Source organism: Neomonachus schauinslandi, chromosome 6 (assembly GCF_002201575.2).
Source record: "Neomonachus schauinslandi chromosome 6, ASM220157v2, whole genome shotgun sequence".
NCBI classification, from domain to species: Eukaryota; Metazoa; Chordata; class Mammalia; order Carnivora; family Phocidae; genus Neomonachus; species Neomonachus schauinslandi.
The window spans coordinates 138,176,735-138,191,983 of record NC_058408.1 but is presented as its reverse complement, the minus strand read 5'-3'; positions in this window follow the sequence as shown (position 1 = coordinate 138,191,983).

Genomic DNA, 15,249 nt, shown 5'->3' with positions numbered 1-15,249 from the left:
GGCTCTTTATTCTACCAGTGGCACTTCTAAAGTAAGAAATATGTTGTCTGCCTGATACCAAGTCCTTGGTGCCAAACACATTCTTTTAATGATGTTGGGGAAAGTCCTGTATAAATTGGACAATAAACTAAAACTATAAGGAAGAGAATATAACCCTTTCCTCGCTCTTCTTGGGCAACTCACCTGGCTCAGAGCTGATGCACCAGGTTTTCCTAGAATGAGAAAGGATATATACATATATATACACATATAGAAAGGATATATATATATATACACATGCATATGCATGGACATGTGCATGGATATGCACATCACATGCATATGTGCATTATATTTAATAATCCTGGAATCTGTACTTTTCTACCTGCTCTTATATAATGTCTGCATTGGCTATAAAGAAGAAACTTTTATCTGTGAAGATGTAAGAAGTATTGTCCCTTGGAAAACAATCTAAGGAAACCAGAAATGACTGTTTCCTTCCCCAACATTTGTCCCCTCCTCATCATGATTCTCTTGCTTGTTTTGTTGTGTTTTTGTTGGTGCTGTGAGAGCGTTTTCACTTTTAACTTCTCCTTAGAGGTGGGTCAACAATCCCCACATCTCTCTCTCTAGCCCACCTGAGCCACAAATCTGTTCTCTTAGCTGCTTGGTGAGTATCTCTCCCTGGGCGTCCACATCAAACTCAAGAACCTCAAACTGCACATCTAGCTCTGTTTACTTGAACTTTCCCCTGCCCAGAAAACCCACAAATAAGCTTATCTTCCTTTCTGCAATTTATGACCTTGTCTCATCATCGAGACTGACTGAACTCATGTCCCTTCCTCCAGTTCTTTCTCCACCAGTCCCTCTTCTGTGTTCTGGTGGAGTGCATGCAAAAGAACTCAAGTCTGAGTTGGTTGTCCTTTTACTTGAAACCTTCAGTGACTCTCTCCACTCTTCAGAATGAAGCCCAGAATTCTTGGTAAGATGTATAAACACCTTCCCAGTCTAGTTTTTGCCTGCGTACGACGGATCCTCTCCCACTGCGCTAGCCTTGGGGGCCTTACGCTCCAGCCATGGAAATGTTCTTGCCATCTCTGGAATCCAGCCTATTCTTCCTTGCCTCCATTCCTTTGGAAAGTTCTCTGCTTGGAATGCCTTTTCCATCTTGGCAAAAACCACTCATCAACCAAGTTCCAGCTCACTTGAAATTTTGTGGCGATGCTTTCTTGGACTGTCCCTTCCCATTTGGGGATCTATTCCCTCTTGGGGGGGCGGTCCTCATGGTAAACCCTGCCTAATTCAGTTGGAGACTGACATTGTCCACTTCCTCCACCAGGGGCCAGGATTGGCAACTGTGTTTTTCCATTACCTACAGTAGTATCTGGCTTCTAGCTGGAGCTCATGTTTCTGGATGGAAAAATAGAAATCAATTAACTCTTTTAAAACCCCTTAAACAATTATTGAGTTTTCCTTCAAGGAGAACTTGAACTTTCAGGAACACATCTATGGTTAAATGTAAGGTAGTTACAATTAGAGCTAGGAAAGGATCTTCACTGCTACTTGTTCAACCAGCAGTCTTTTTACAAATTCAGTATTGTGGTTAAGAGACATAAAATCACCCCCAAATTTACTGGGGGTTGGGGGGTGCACTAGAAGCCATGCCAGTCCCAATCCCTAGTTCAAGGGCCTTTTTTCCTGATGCCTCCATTGGAAGTGCCTGGAATAGGAATTATTCATAATACTCTTGTGTCATAGATTTAGCCTGCCATATGGATGTGGGTAATTCTACAGGTCAGACAAACTGCTAGTTTATATAAATAAATACGGAAACAAAAACGGTTGTACTTGACCCCTAGGCAATAAATCAGGTTGAAATGGAGCCATTAAAAATGTCAACAGCTCTGCCCAGGAGAGGTAATGGAAGTCACCTTAGAGAGGAGAGGAAACAAGTAGTAAAAAAGAGAATTTAGGCTTGACTAAGTTCGGATAATCAAACTAAACTCTGGGCTGCCTGAAAATCTAAAAATCTGTCTTTTATCCCGAAAATCTGTTTGTGGGTCCCTCCTGACCAGTCTGTCCTGCGGGATTCCATGTTTTTCCTCTGAGCAGGTCAGGCTCAGGATTCCACAGGAAAGGCGCTCTCAGCATCCTGAGAACCACTCCCAGGTCCTCGCAGAAGATAAGGGGTAAGTGAAAACAAAACAAAGGAACTTCATCTTTGTTCAACCCTAGAAATAAAATTGAATTAGAATCTGGGGCTATGAATTTACTTACTTCATTTTAAAAATGGGCTGATATGTATTGAGTGCCAATTGCTGTCATCCTCATTTAACAGATGAGGAAGCAAGGTTTGAAGAGGTCAATCACTGGCCTCGCGGCGCAGAGCAAGTGACTGCAAACTTAAGACCTAGGTCTGTGGCCATTCTGCTCTGTTGCTGCTTTGTCCTGAATGGTGAAAAGATTTGGGAGTTTTATTGGGGCTGGATTAATTTGTGCCACGACAAGTGGAACCCAATCCAACCATGGCTGGTGGGAAGGATTCTGGAATGCAAGGTGGAAGACTTGGTTGGTTCTGGTTTTGGCTGAGATTCACTATCTAGAAGCGAGTTTTTAGTGGGAATGGTGGTGAGACTCTGGGAGAACATAAAGGATTTATTGGGTGCAGAAACTGGGTGGGCTTATGCTTGATGAATGACCACAGTAGCTCTGAGAACTATGACCCCGACAGCAAACAACAGAATTCTAGAACCTGGAACTGAGACCAGCCATGTCAACGTGATTTAGCTGTTTGTTTCAGGAAGCCTTCCCTCAGGAATGATAAGACTATAAACCAATAAATAACTGCACAGTTTGTTTCAGGAAATCCCGCAGATCAATTTACCAGCGGCAACAGGCAAATAGCTTGCTATTCAAACAACAGTTTACTTGTCAAGACTTGTTTCAAACCCCTTGCTCTGCTATGCCCACCGACCATACATGTGATGCTATAACTCTGCCCAGCTCAGTCAGCCCCACCTTCCAAGAGCTGCTGTAAATCACTGGGACCAGATCCTAAAACTCCTATAAATATCCATTTTGACTTCCCCTTTTGAGACACTGCTAAGACTTGTCAAGATGGTGTTCTCACTTACCGCAGTAAGTGCTAATAAATGTGGCTTTGCTGTATCCACAAATGGTCTGGGGACTTTCAGGGGAGTACAGTACCAAGTACTTTCCATCCCACTTTTTTGCTGTGGAGCCTGAGGTTCAGAGACACTAGGTAACTGCACTTAAGTCACACAGCCAATACATCTACAGAACCAGATTCAAATCTGGATGTCTACTTTCCAAGACCAGGTTACCATGGGAGCCTCAACTTCCTTATCTGTGAAATGAGGGAATCGCATTGGCTCATGAAGATGAAGATTCTTCGTTGCTTGCTTTCAACTTTGATAAAAATAAATTTAACTATTTTTAAAGCCAGAATAAATTTTCTTCCCTTCTCTTTCTCTTGTGTTGGAATATTTCCCCCAATTTTTGTTTTACATGGTTTTATCTATCTAAATAAGTTGCAAACCTAGTAGAAAAGGACCCCATCGAATTTTCTTTTTATTGGGGTAAAAGACACGTAACCTAACATTCACCATTTTAACCATTCTTGGGTGAGCAATTCAGTGGCATTTAATACATTTAAAAAGGCTGTGTAGGGAGGGGCACCTGGCAGGCTCAGTTGGTAGAGTGTGTAACTCCTGATCTTGGGGTTGTGGGTTTGAGCTCCATGTTGAGTGTAGAGATTACTTAAAAAAAAAAAAAATTGCAAAACACGGGATTCCTGGGTTGCTCAGTCGGATGAGTGCCCGACTCTTGGTTTTGGCTCAGGCCATGATCTCGGGGTCAAGAGATCCACTGTGGTGCTCAGTGGGGAGTCTGCTTGGGATTCTCCTTTTCCCTCTGCCCCTGCCACCCCTGCTCTCTCTCTCTCTCAAATTAATCAACAAATCTTTTAAAAATATTACAAAACATAGAGAGAAATTAAATAAAATTAGAAAAAGAAGGTTGTGCAACCATCACTGTTCTCCAGGTTCAGAACAATTTCATCACCCCAAAAGGAAACCCCCTACCCATTAAGCATTCTCCATTCCCCCCTCCTCCCAGACTCTGGGAATCACTAGCCTCTATTCTGTCTCTGTGGATTTACCTATGCTGGATATTTCATATAAATGGAATCATGCAGTATGTGGCTTTTGTGTCTGTTTTTTTTTCACTTAGCATCATGTTTTCAAGCTCCGATCACATTTTGTGTTTTTTAATGGTCATGGCATATTTTTGACACTGAAGAGCAGCAAAGGAACAAGCCAGTGACATTAATCATTATGACTGAGAGTTTTTGTCCTACTGGGAGAGGAGAAGTGGTCCTCAAGGGTAACAATGTGAAGGAAAACCCTCCCCATCCCGTGGCCACTTGACCTAAGGAGAGCTCTCCATCACTCTCCCCAAGCTCAGGGTTGAGCCTGATAAGGAGAATATGTGCAGGAAGGGTGAGGAGCCAGTCACCTGGCCTTGTGGTGCCTTTGTTGACCTACCTGGTCTTTTGCCTGCATCGTCTTTATATGCTCATGAAGACAGCGCGTCGAACTGTCGGTTGGAGCCTAGCAACAGGGTGAGATTTCAGCTGGGATCCAGCTTGCCCTTAGGACAGTTCATATTTAATTTCACCAGACTAAATGGAGAGAGGTTGCAGGGAAGTTTTTCTGTCCACACACGGCAGGAATCATCGCTCTCTTAACTTCCCGTGCAAAAGGAAGTCAACCTTTGCCATGGGATCTTAGAGTTGGTTCATGCATCCCTTCTGCAGGTGTGCCAAGGTGCTGGTGTTGGGGAGCGAGTCTGAGACCCTTAGATTGAAAAGGATGCTTTTCATGAACTGTTCAGATAAGTGTGCAGAAGGAAGTGTATATGGCAGCACACCCAGAATCCTCTCCTATCAGACTCCTCAAAACATCAGAAAGAAGAAATGGCGTGACTGCTATTGACAAATCTAAATCATGATTTGAAGCGAGAGACTAATATAAATCTTCTCTCCAGTGACAGTGCAACACTTAGAAAATTTACTTCATCATTTCCTTTCCCAGTTAATGTCAAATTGAAAATTGATGCTTGATGCATGGACTAGTAGAGAATTTTATGTCTTTCTGTAGAGGACTTCTTTTTCTGTTCTTTCTCCCCTCTGAGTTATGGGTGATAGGGTTGTAAAAATACACAAAGGAAAGCTAAAAATGACATTATGTTTCCTTTTTTCAACATTTAAGATAAAGACAAAGGGTCACAATGAGTTCAAGAGAGTTTATCTTATAAATATTGCATCGAGAATCATAGGTGGAGATAAATATCACAGAAACCACTGAAACATATGACAACAGTCAATTTATGAGGCAACCTAAAGAAGCCCTCTAGGGTACTGATTTCTGTGAAATGATATAACATTAGCTTTCTTTTCAAATGTGGCTTGCATCTAAGGCAGGAATGCTTAACCAGGGGTCAAGGGACCCCTTGACAATGACTGTGACACTTTTCACTTCTTATGTATGTGCATCTTTCTGGGTGAAGATCATAACCTTTTCTTTTTTCTTTTTTCTTTTGTAATCTCAGAGGGGCCCAAGGATAAGAAGATTCTTTACTCTAAGAGGTAGTTGGACTACAGTGATTTTAAAGGTCTATTCCAAACCTGAGATTCCTCGGAATCAGCCATGTATTCATCAAGGACGCTTTCTTAGCAGGTAGATGTAGACATGTAGATAAGCAGACAAGCAGAAGATTGGCTACATAATATATTGTTATTTTTTTCCAAAAATTTTTTCAGTAGTTTCCAAGAAACTGCCCACCAATCACCATCATGCCTTTGGCCATTTTTTTTTTTTTTAAATTTTTTAAAGTAGGTTCCATGCCCACCGTGGAGCTCAAACTCATGACCTTGAGATCAAGAGTCACATGCTCTCCTGACTAAGCCAGCCAGGTGCCTCTGCCCTTGGCCATTCTTAATGTCTGCTAATAGGATGCAGCCTTAGTTATTTAAAATCTCCCTACAAGGGTCCAAACTCTTGATTTTAGCTCAGGTCATGATATCAGGGTCCTGAGATGGAGCCCTGAGTCAGACTCTGCACTCAGTGGGGAGTCGGCTTGAGATTCTCTCCCCTGTTCAGTCACACGCACAGGTGTACTCTCTCTCTAAAATAAATAAAATATTTAAAACCTCCCTAAAATCGCCACTGTCTCGATAACTGTGTTTATTACCCCTTTTACAAGTATTTATTGAATAGTATTACTCATAAATTAATTGATTTAGCATATTTAGTAGGTTTCAATATGTTTCATTGCCTTCCCTGAAAAATAGATGCCATTCTACAAGGGGACATTCCATATTACAGGTCCACAGTTTCTCATTCTCAATTCCCTAATCCAGAAAGCTCTGAGGATAGAGTTTTTCCATAAATCATTTGAGAGTAGATGTGACCTGACTTGGACTCATTTGGCAACAAAACCCGACCTGAACTAGTGAGAGGCTATTTATAGTCTTTATTTATCCACTTAGTATGAATAATCAAACATTTCACTGAAGAGGCATTAATGTTTGATTATAAAATTCTGACCTGGACCCTGCTTAGGGTATTATGTAATATTTAGTGTATGTGTGTGTGGCACACGGCCTTCCTAAAACTCAAAAAATGCTCAAGAGTTCCAAAGCACCTCCAGCCCCCACAGAGCCTCAAATAAGAGTTTGTGGACTTATAGCATATATTTTGCCTAATCTCTCTCTCTATAGAGAGATAAATAGATACATATCTATCTATATCTCTATATCATTAAATGAAATGGAAACAATGCTATTTCTGTTCACAAAACTAATGGAATCAAATACCTGGGTTCTCATAATGTAGAAACAGAAACAGGAGCTTTTCTAGCGGGGAATCTGCTCTAATCTCAATGTTGTAGGTGAGCCAGTGAAATATTGTCCCCATTCCCACCTTCCATGAACTCAGGAATAATGGGTGAGAGCAGAGATATACTGTCTTCACAAAAAGACAGCCAGATCAGTAAGACTTGACAGTGACCTGCTTAAGTATCTTAACTTCTATAAAGGAAGAATGTATCAGTTGGAAGGTGGGGGCCTTGGTGATAGAAAAAGGTGAGACAGAGTCAAATGTAGGCAGGTGTCCATCCAAGCCCTATTGAGGAAAGAAACGAGAGTAGGTCATATTCCAGCCACCGTAGAAATGAATGCATTGGTGGGCGCCTGGGTGGCTCAGTTGGTTAAGCGACTGCCTTCGGCTCAGGTCATGATCCTAGAGTCCCGGGATCGAGTCCTGCGTCGGGCTCCCTGCTCAGCCGGGAGTTTGCTTCTCCCTCTGACCCTCCTCCCTCTCATGCTCTCTGTCTCTCATTCTCTCTCTCACAAATAAATAAAATGTTTAAAAAAAAAAATGAATGCATTGGTAAATTTTAGCCTGATGCCCTTAACGTTAAATTTTGCAACCAGCTTCCCTTGTTCTGACCCCATGCTTGCTAAGCAATCTTTCGATTATAATTATCTTCCCTGGGCATAGAGAAAGAGAAGGTCTTGTAAGAGGCCTTCTTACAGTTGCATTGTTAATTATTAAACTGGCTTTCTGATTTTATATATCAATCTCAGGAGCTGACCTAAGAGAAATGCATTCTTACCAAATAAGTTTCTGAGCGTTTAAGGCTGAGGGTCTGTAAATGCCTGAAAGCTATGCCTTTCATGGAGGTCTCCTCATGGTAGCCTCTGCACTGCTGTCCACCTTCCTGGTCTGAAGCCTCAGCACTGAGTTTCTTGGAAACAATAATCCTGGTATGGTAATGCAAATATAATGCTATTTAAATGAATCCTACAATATTCAGTACATACATACATACATACGTACATACATAAAGAACACCAGCTAAAGTCCCAATGCTTTGTCAACAGGCAAGAATCCATATAATTTCCCTTGAAATAGCTAAAGTTTCGACATGAGCTCTATTTCTTGTGTTAAGATGGGAAGACAATGATTGTGAATCTGTTTCAAGTGGAAAAGCCCTGAGTGGGAGATGTAAACTTTGAGAGGGCCGTTCTGTTTGTTCGCTCCAAATACTTTTATGGATAGAAGGTCATTTCTTACAGGAAAGAAATGCAGATGTAAAATTTAAAACTGAAATCTGTGTGTTGGAGAAGCGGAATCTGATTGATTCTCTTAGCTCTGTTGACTGTTGGGGTCCAGGGAGACCACGTAGGGTAGGAAAAGAGGCTTTTTCTCTTGAAGTCCAGCAAGAAAAAGGGCTATAGATCTCTCAGTAAGAAAGGAGAAAATCCCATTTTGGATAGAATACCATATGTGACAAGTAAATCAACTATTTTGCACGTTGACAACTGAACCTAGAGCCTAGAACATGTTGTTCTGAGTTAACAGTTTTAGTGAAATGCCTATTTTTAAAAGAATGATAATATACAGTATACCACCCTCATACTCATTGAATTTACATTGTCAAGGTACATAATTCCAATAATCTATGTGCCATTTCTAGAAATAAATTCATTTCTTGGAAGTATTTGGGAAAGAACCCCATTGTTTCCTGTGACACTAGCAGAGTTAGTTTCATATGCATGTCAGTGTGAGGTTTGGCACCTTTTTAGAGAAATTAATCTTTATGTCTGTAGGAAAAATCTGAATTTCCAAAGGAAATAGAGGGTCAGTCACATCAGATCTTTTCACAGTGCACAGCTCTAGGTAAGTCTGTTAACACTATGAGCCTGGCTGGCGGCAGAAGCCAGAGAACTTGGTTCTCTGGTTCTAGTCAAATTGCCTGTGGAGGTTCAAAGTGCATAACCCATGCCAGGCAATGCACTGGACATCGGAGAGTTAAAGATAATAAGACAAGGTCTTTATCCTGCAAGAGACTATAGACAAACCTTTGGTGCATGGATAGGAGACAGACCTAGGAGTCAGGCACCTAGACTTGATCAGAACTGCTCACCTGTTGCCTTGAACAAATGACCTGAGCTCCAATGCCTTACCTCCACTGGGGGCATGATCTTCGGGCATTTTCTGGGCCCTCAGTCCTATGCACATAGAAACCTGCTTGGCAAAAAAGCATTTCTCTGGGTCAGCTCCCGAGGTTGAGATATAAAAACCAGAAAGCCAATTTAATAATGAGCTCATCTCCATTATAGGAGATTAAACAAATCTTAGTGTTTTGATTTGGAAAATGTGATCATTGATTATTATGAAGGTTTAGATGTTACATCCACCTGTCATGCCTCTGATGCCAGGTTACTCTTTCTACACCAGTTTTTCTCATGACACTCTTGCTCATAAATCTCCATGCTTTCAGGAAGGTTAGAGTTCAACACTTTTGCATTAGCCTTCTGATCCGTTACCAAAGGACTTTTCCAACTTCATCTTCTAATTACCCATCAACAGGCACTGTCTACAATTGGCGATTTGCTCAAAAATTCATCCTGAATCAGGTACCTCTGTGGTTTTGCTCCTGCATTTCTTTCCCCCGGTAAGTTCTCATGGGATGGCTTTTCATGCCATTTTATCCTCTTATCCAAGACCCACATCTGGTTATGCTGCCCCCCTCACCCGATCCCCTCTCTGAACTCCAGAGCTGAAATGTCAGTAAAGGAACCACGGGCCATATGTGGCTATTGAACACTCGAAATGTGGTGAATCCCAGTGAAGCTGGGCTACAAATGCAGCATACACAGCCTGGGTGGCTCAGTCGGTGAAGTGACCGACTCTAGTTTCAACTCAGGTCATTATCTTGAGGTCGTGGGATCGAGCCCCGTGTCTGGCTCTGTGTTCAGCAGGAGTCTGCTTATCTCTCTCCCTCTGCTCCCGCGCTCATATGCACACGCCCATTCTCTCTTTCAGATAAATAAATAAATAAATAAAACCTTTTTCAAAAACAGAAAAATGTGGCTACTAGAAAATGTAAAATTAAATATAGAGCTTGCATTATATTTCTGTCGGATAGTACTGGTCTAGAGACCTGACTTCCGACCCATGTGTCTGGCACTCAACCATGCCTGCCTCAAGGTCCTTTGTCCCTTTCCACACGTGGAGGTCCAATCTCCCCAGCCAGAGTGAGTGCCTTGGGGACAGGCTCAGAGTCTTAGGCTGGTTGCATTCCATGCCGCACACTCACTCAGTGCATAGTACCCTCAATCTTTTAAGAACAGTTGAGCGTATGAATCACATCTCACGTCTCAAAGACAAATGACAGAAATCCTCTAAATAGCTCAGGTGTCTCCTGAGCACACCTAATGTGAAGAAACTTATTTAGCTGGACAGGTATATTCCTACTCAAAAGATCTGAAGAGAGTTGTAAACATTTGCCCTTTGGGGAAGGAGTTTTCTTGATTGCCTGTTTGGAGAAAAATTTCTATTGCCTGTTTTGTCTTGTGTTCACAAGGATACTTTATGCATGGACCATAAGGACTTACTAATTTTCATGTTACACTTTGTTGCTTTGTACGGTATTTTTTCAGATCTTCAGAATTTTGTGGCTCTGGTGACACTGAAATAAAAATTAGCACGATTCTAGGAAGGACAATACATCGATGCCACCCACCGGAGAGGCGCCACACGTAACACTTTACTATGCTGTATTTCCTTCTAGCCTCGAGCCAGGAGGAATCCCTGTAGCTGGCATGAGTCCCATTTTGGACAATAGGAAGAATGAAAGAATTTGAAGTTTGTATGAGTGCATGGAAATAGTGCATAGAAAGCTGAGGAAGGGGTCACTGTTTTTCATATACATCATCAGAAGGATTTTTTTTTTTTTTAAGATGTTATTTATTGAGAGAGAGAGAAAGCACATGAGAAGGGGGAGGGTCAGAGGGAGAAGCAGACTCCCCGCCAAGCAGGAAGCCCGATGCGGGACTCGATCCAGGGACTCCAGGATCATGACCTGAACCGAAAGCAGTCACTTAACCAACTGAGCCACCCAGGCGCCCCCATCATCAGAAGGATTTTTATACAGAAAATAGTGGATCCGTCAGTCATCCTTTGTGAAATTCTATGGGGATCAGTCATGAGTCAACACAGCAAGAGGGATTTGTGTTAGCTACAAAGGAAACATTTGCTGATAGGACAGGCTATGAAATGGTAGGGTAAGTCTTTAAATCTTAAGCTGAATTCCATCATCTTCAGTGGTCTGCGCTGACCGAGGTGTAGACTTGTTATAGTAAAGTGGTACTGTTTATAAGATATATCAAAGTCCTTCCCACATCAGAGAGTCTGGAATTTTTCTTAGTGACTCAGTTTTACTTAAGTATGACTATTTTAAGAAAAAAAATTATTTCAGAGTTGATCACAGAATCATTTAAGCACAAGGAATTCTTTAAGAGGACCGTCTTACTAAAATGTTATCTTTAATGGCTTTAGAAAAATCCCTGGAGTGCAGAAAATGTCATTGGAACATCTATTAATGTTTACTCTTTAAAAGCATCTTTAACAAGGACATCAAGATTGCAGGTGAATTCCTCCAGTTAACGTGACAGATATGTTAAGCCGGTAAAGTTCCCGTAGGTTTGTCACTGTTTATGAAGTTGGGAACAGAGAAACCCGATACCCTGCAAACCACAAAAGAGGTAAACAAAATGACAAACTCCCCTTGCTCTCAGCACTTTTCATCTCTGAATTACTATGCCCAGAAAAAGAGAACAATCCAGAGAGTTGCTTTTAGCATTTACAACTCAATGCAAAATTGTAGAGGTGAGCACCTTTCCAAATTGACTTACTTTTTTCTCAAAGTGGCTGTGGGTGAAAAATCATTAAACAACCATTTTTGCTTTGCACATGGCAAACAGGTTTTTTAAGCCGGTGTTTGCAAAGGTTATTTTATTCAGCTGCGGTTTCTGCAGAACTTTAAATGTGATAAAAAGGGAAGGACTGTTTGTTTGGATGCATGGGGTATTATATATATATTTTGCTTTTCTTAGCTGTTCCTTTCACTTAACAAGAAAAAAAAAATAGGGATTTTGTGGGTGGAGTTGCAAGAAAAGGGAAAAGAAAGTTAGGAGGAAGTATTTGAAATGATAGACTTTGCAAAGCAATAAACTCCTATCTCAAAGGGTTTCACAAACAAAGGCTCCTGATTGCGCTTTGTGGGAAGTGAATTTGAGTGGCAGAGAAACCAACCGAATTTCCAAAGGTCATTGGCCACGGTGGCCAGCCAGAGTAGCCAAAATCTTTGGGCCATCTATTTGAACAAGTTTTTGCTCTCCAAGAATAGAAATTTACCCACCCTAGCCTAATAATGATGAGGAAAACTGATTTACACATAGTTGAAGGTGGAATAGCTAATGTTATCCTTTGCAATCAGGATACTGAAAGACTGACAAGGTCATATGGTTAAAAACTGAAAAATAAAGAAAAACAGAAAAATAAAGCCTAAGAAAGCCCCATACCCTACACTCAATGTGAAGACCTTCTATAGGAAATGTACAAACAATAGTTAAAAATTTTTTTCCACTTGTAATTATGAGCAATACTGAAATTCTCAGGAAGAAATCCAAACTTAAGACATTTAAAATGCATCTTAGGTAAGTTTTGTGGCATAAATAGGAAGAAAATTACAGCGTGATCTTGCTAATACTAATTAACAGCTATAAGCAAGGGAATGTGGAGAGAGAAGAACGGAATTGTAATGAATGGAATGAGATATATCGAAAATCAGAGCTTTAGGAAACTGTTCATGAGAAATTAATGTTGCCATGAAGACAGTTTACCTAGAACTAGATGTTCTAGATATTTCAAGTTCCTTCAAGAAGAACTGAAGAAGTGCTCAAGAGAAGGACTAGTGAGTGTGGTGGGTCCCAGACAAGAATTGGCTTCAGGTACAGAAGGTAGACAGGTGTTCAGAGTGATCTTTGCACAACATGCAAGTGAAGGCGAAGGTTTATAGGGTGTAGAAGGTTACTTCCAATGCTTTCTTGGGTCCCGCTGACGTTACTGCAAAGATCATGCTCTAACTATGACGTGATAGTGTAAACTTTTCCTTGGAGCTGCTGTTTTTCCAGTCTGTCTTTAGAGAAATTAGATTTGGAAGCCTATTAACTCCTCCATCAAATGACCAATTTTTTTGATTCAGAAACTATCTCCCTCTTCCCACAAAAGGGTAAAAAGACTCTGCTGAGGGTAAATTAATCCACAAAGTATCTATTTATAGTATTACCACCTCTTCGATTACATTCTAAGGGCTATTTAGTAGAGACTCTTTAAATGAAAGCAAGGTGAAAGTGGGAATTTCGGGAGAGGTATATTTCTCAGAAAGTAGTCCGATGGAGTTTGCTTAAAAATCATTGCAATGTAGCAATGCAATTTGGGACACACTGAGTCATAAATTCTCAGATTCAGGAGCAAGATTCTTGATGGAAATTTAAATAATGTGGAGGGTACGTGTGAAGGGGAAGAAAGAGAAATTAATTTAATTCCATTTGCTGATGTGACTGTAACACAACTATTTTTAGGTATAATCCAAACAGTGCATATCTGCTCCATTTTGATTAGTCGCAAATGGGCAGGGATTCAAAAGAATTAGTATTTCTCAGCACAATATGCCAGAAACGTAAAAATAAAACTGAATTATCTGTGCCAATGTGCTTAATTTGAATTACTGCTAAGGTTTTTTTGTGTTTTTCCTTCAAAAGAACTAATGGGTCCAACTTTGTTAAAAAAAATTCTTTTAAAGCTTTTCACATATGGCAGCAAAACTCAATAATTTTCCTTTAGACCCTTGCTTAGAAGCTGTTGCTAAAAACTTAAACGATAATATCATCCTGATACTTTGGGTGCAGAATTTCCGTCTGGCAGTTTTACATATTGCCAGAGGAAGTTAGCATGTTCAAAATGCAAAATTAAAAGAAGCTAGGAAAATGTGCTTCACAAGGAAAGGCTTCACAATAGCCACTTAGAAGTTATTAACAATTCCCCAAAAAAGAAGTTATTAATAATTCCAGTTCCAAAGAAAGCATGGACCGAAAAAATAAACTCCATTTGCAAAGTTTTATCTAGGCAAGTTCACCAAGGGATTCAGCTATATGCTATCCCAATTACATATTTCTGCGCTGGAGGGAGCATTTATAGATGCTGGAGTATCTTGTTACGCCTAGAGAACTTTGCACAATCTCAACATCATTTCCAGTGTAGTGAATCAATGAAATCTTGATCACATTGAAGGTCACTGTTTTAATTTTAAGGTTTATGCCTTTGGAATTTGTTGCACACAAACCTATGGCGTAAGGTCGATTTTCTGCATATTCACTGCTGTCCTCTGTCACTTCTGGTGTGTATTATTTCACCAGACTAAAGAGGATTGACGGTTCTCTCCTCCCATTGCCATAGCTGTTGGGATTGACAGCCCAGTTTCCTGCATTTCTGCTATCAATCAATGCCCGTCTTCTTCAAAAATAATAAAAAGTAGTTATCACGGATAGTTGGAAAACACCAACCCGGTCTGTTTCGGAATCCTTGTAATCCTCAGAGTACTCAAGGGATCCTAGAAAAATCTTTTTCTATTTCCTACAAATACATACAAAATGGTCCCAAGATTATAGTCGTTTCTTGCAACTCACTAGAGTTTCGACCAAGTAGTTAAATTATATATATTCGTTTATTAAAGTTTAAAGGAGTGTCATGATTTTAAGACCTGAGGTTTGATGGGCCTGGAAAATGGGGCTGGGAAAATGTCTTTTTATTTAGATACAAGGACTTATCTAAACAGAATAAAGGGAAGGATTACCCTGGCACTTGAGTGTTCTTCAGATGAAACTGTGGGTGTTGTCTATTAATTTTCTACTATAAACTGAAATAAAGATGACCAAAACCCCTAACAAAATGCATCTTACATACTCCTGGAGTAAGGGAGGATAAAAGTGGGCTCTATTTATTTCTTGGGGAAAGAGTGAGATTTCATCCTGAGATTGATTTTATATTCTCTGAACTAAGTTTCTTTCAGTATTTTTCTTTGTATTTTTAAGTAAATTTTGCCATCATCTCCTTCCTTCCTTCCTTTCTCTCTCTTTCTCTCTCCCTCCCTCCCTTTCTTTTCCCTGGAGAAGGGGGTTAAACTTCATAGCAGCTTTTGTTCATACAACCTTCTGTTGGTCTCTAAAACATCTGTATCATGATAACCTTTCTCAGAAGACTGTCTCCTGATCTTTAGAATATTCCATTGCAAAAAAAAAAAAAAAGGGGGGGGGGATAATCAATCTTGGCTTTCCTT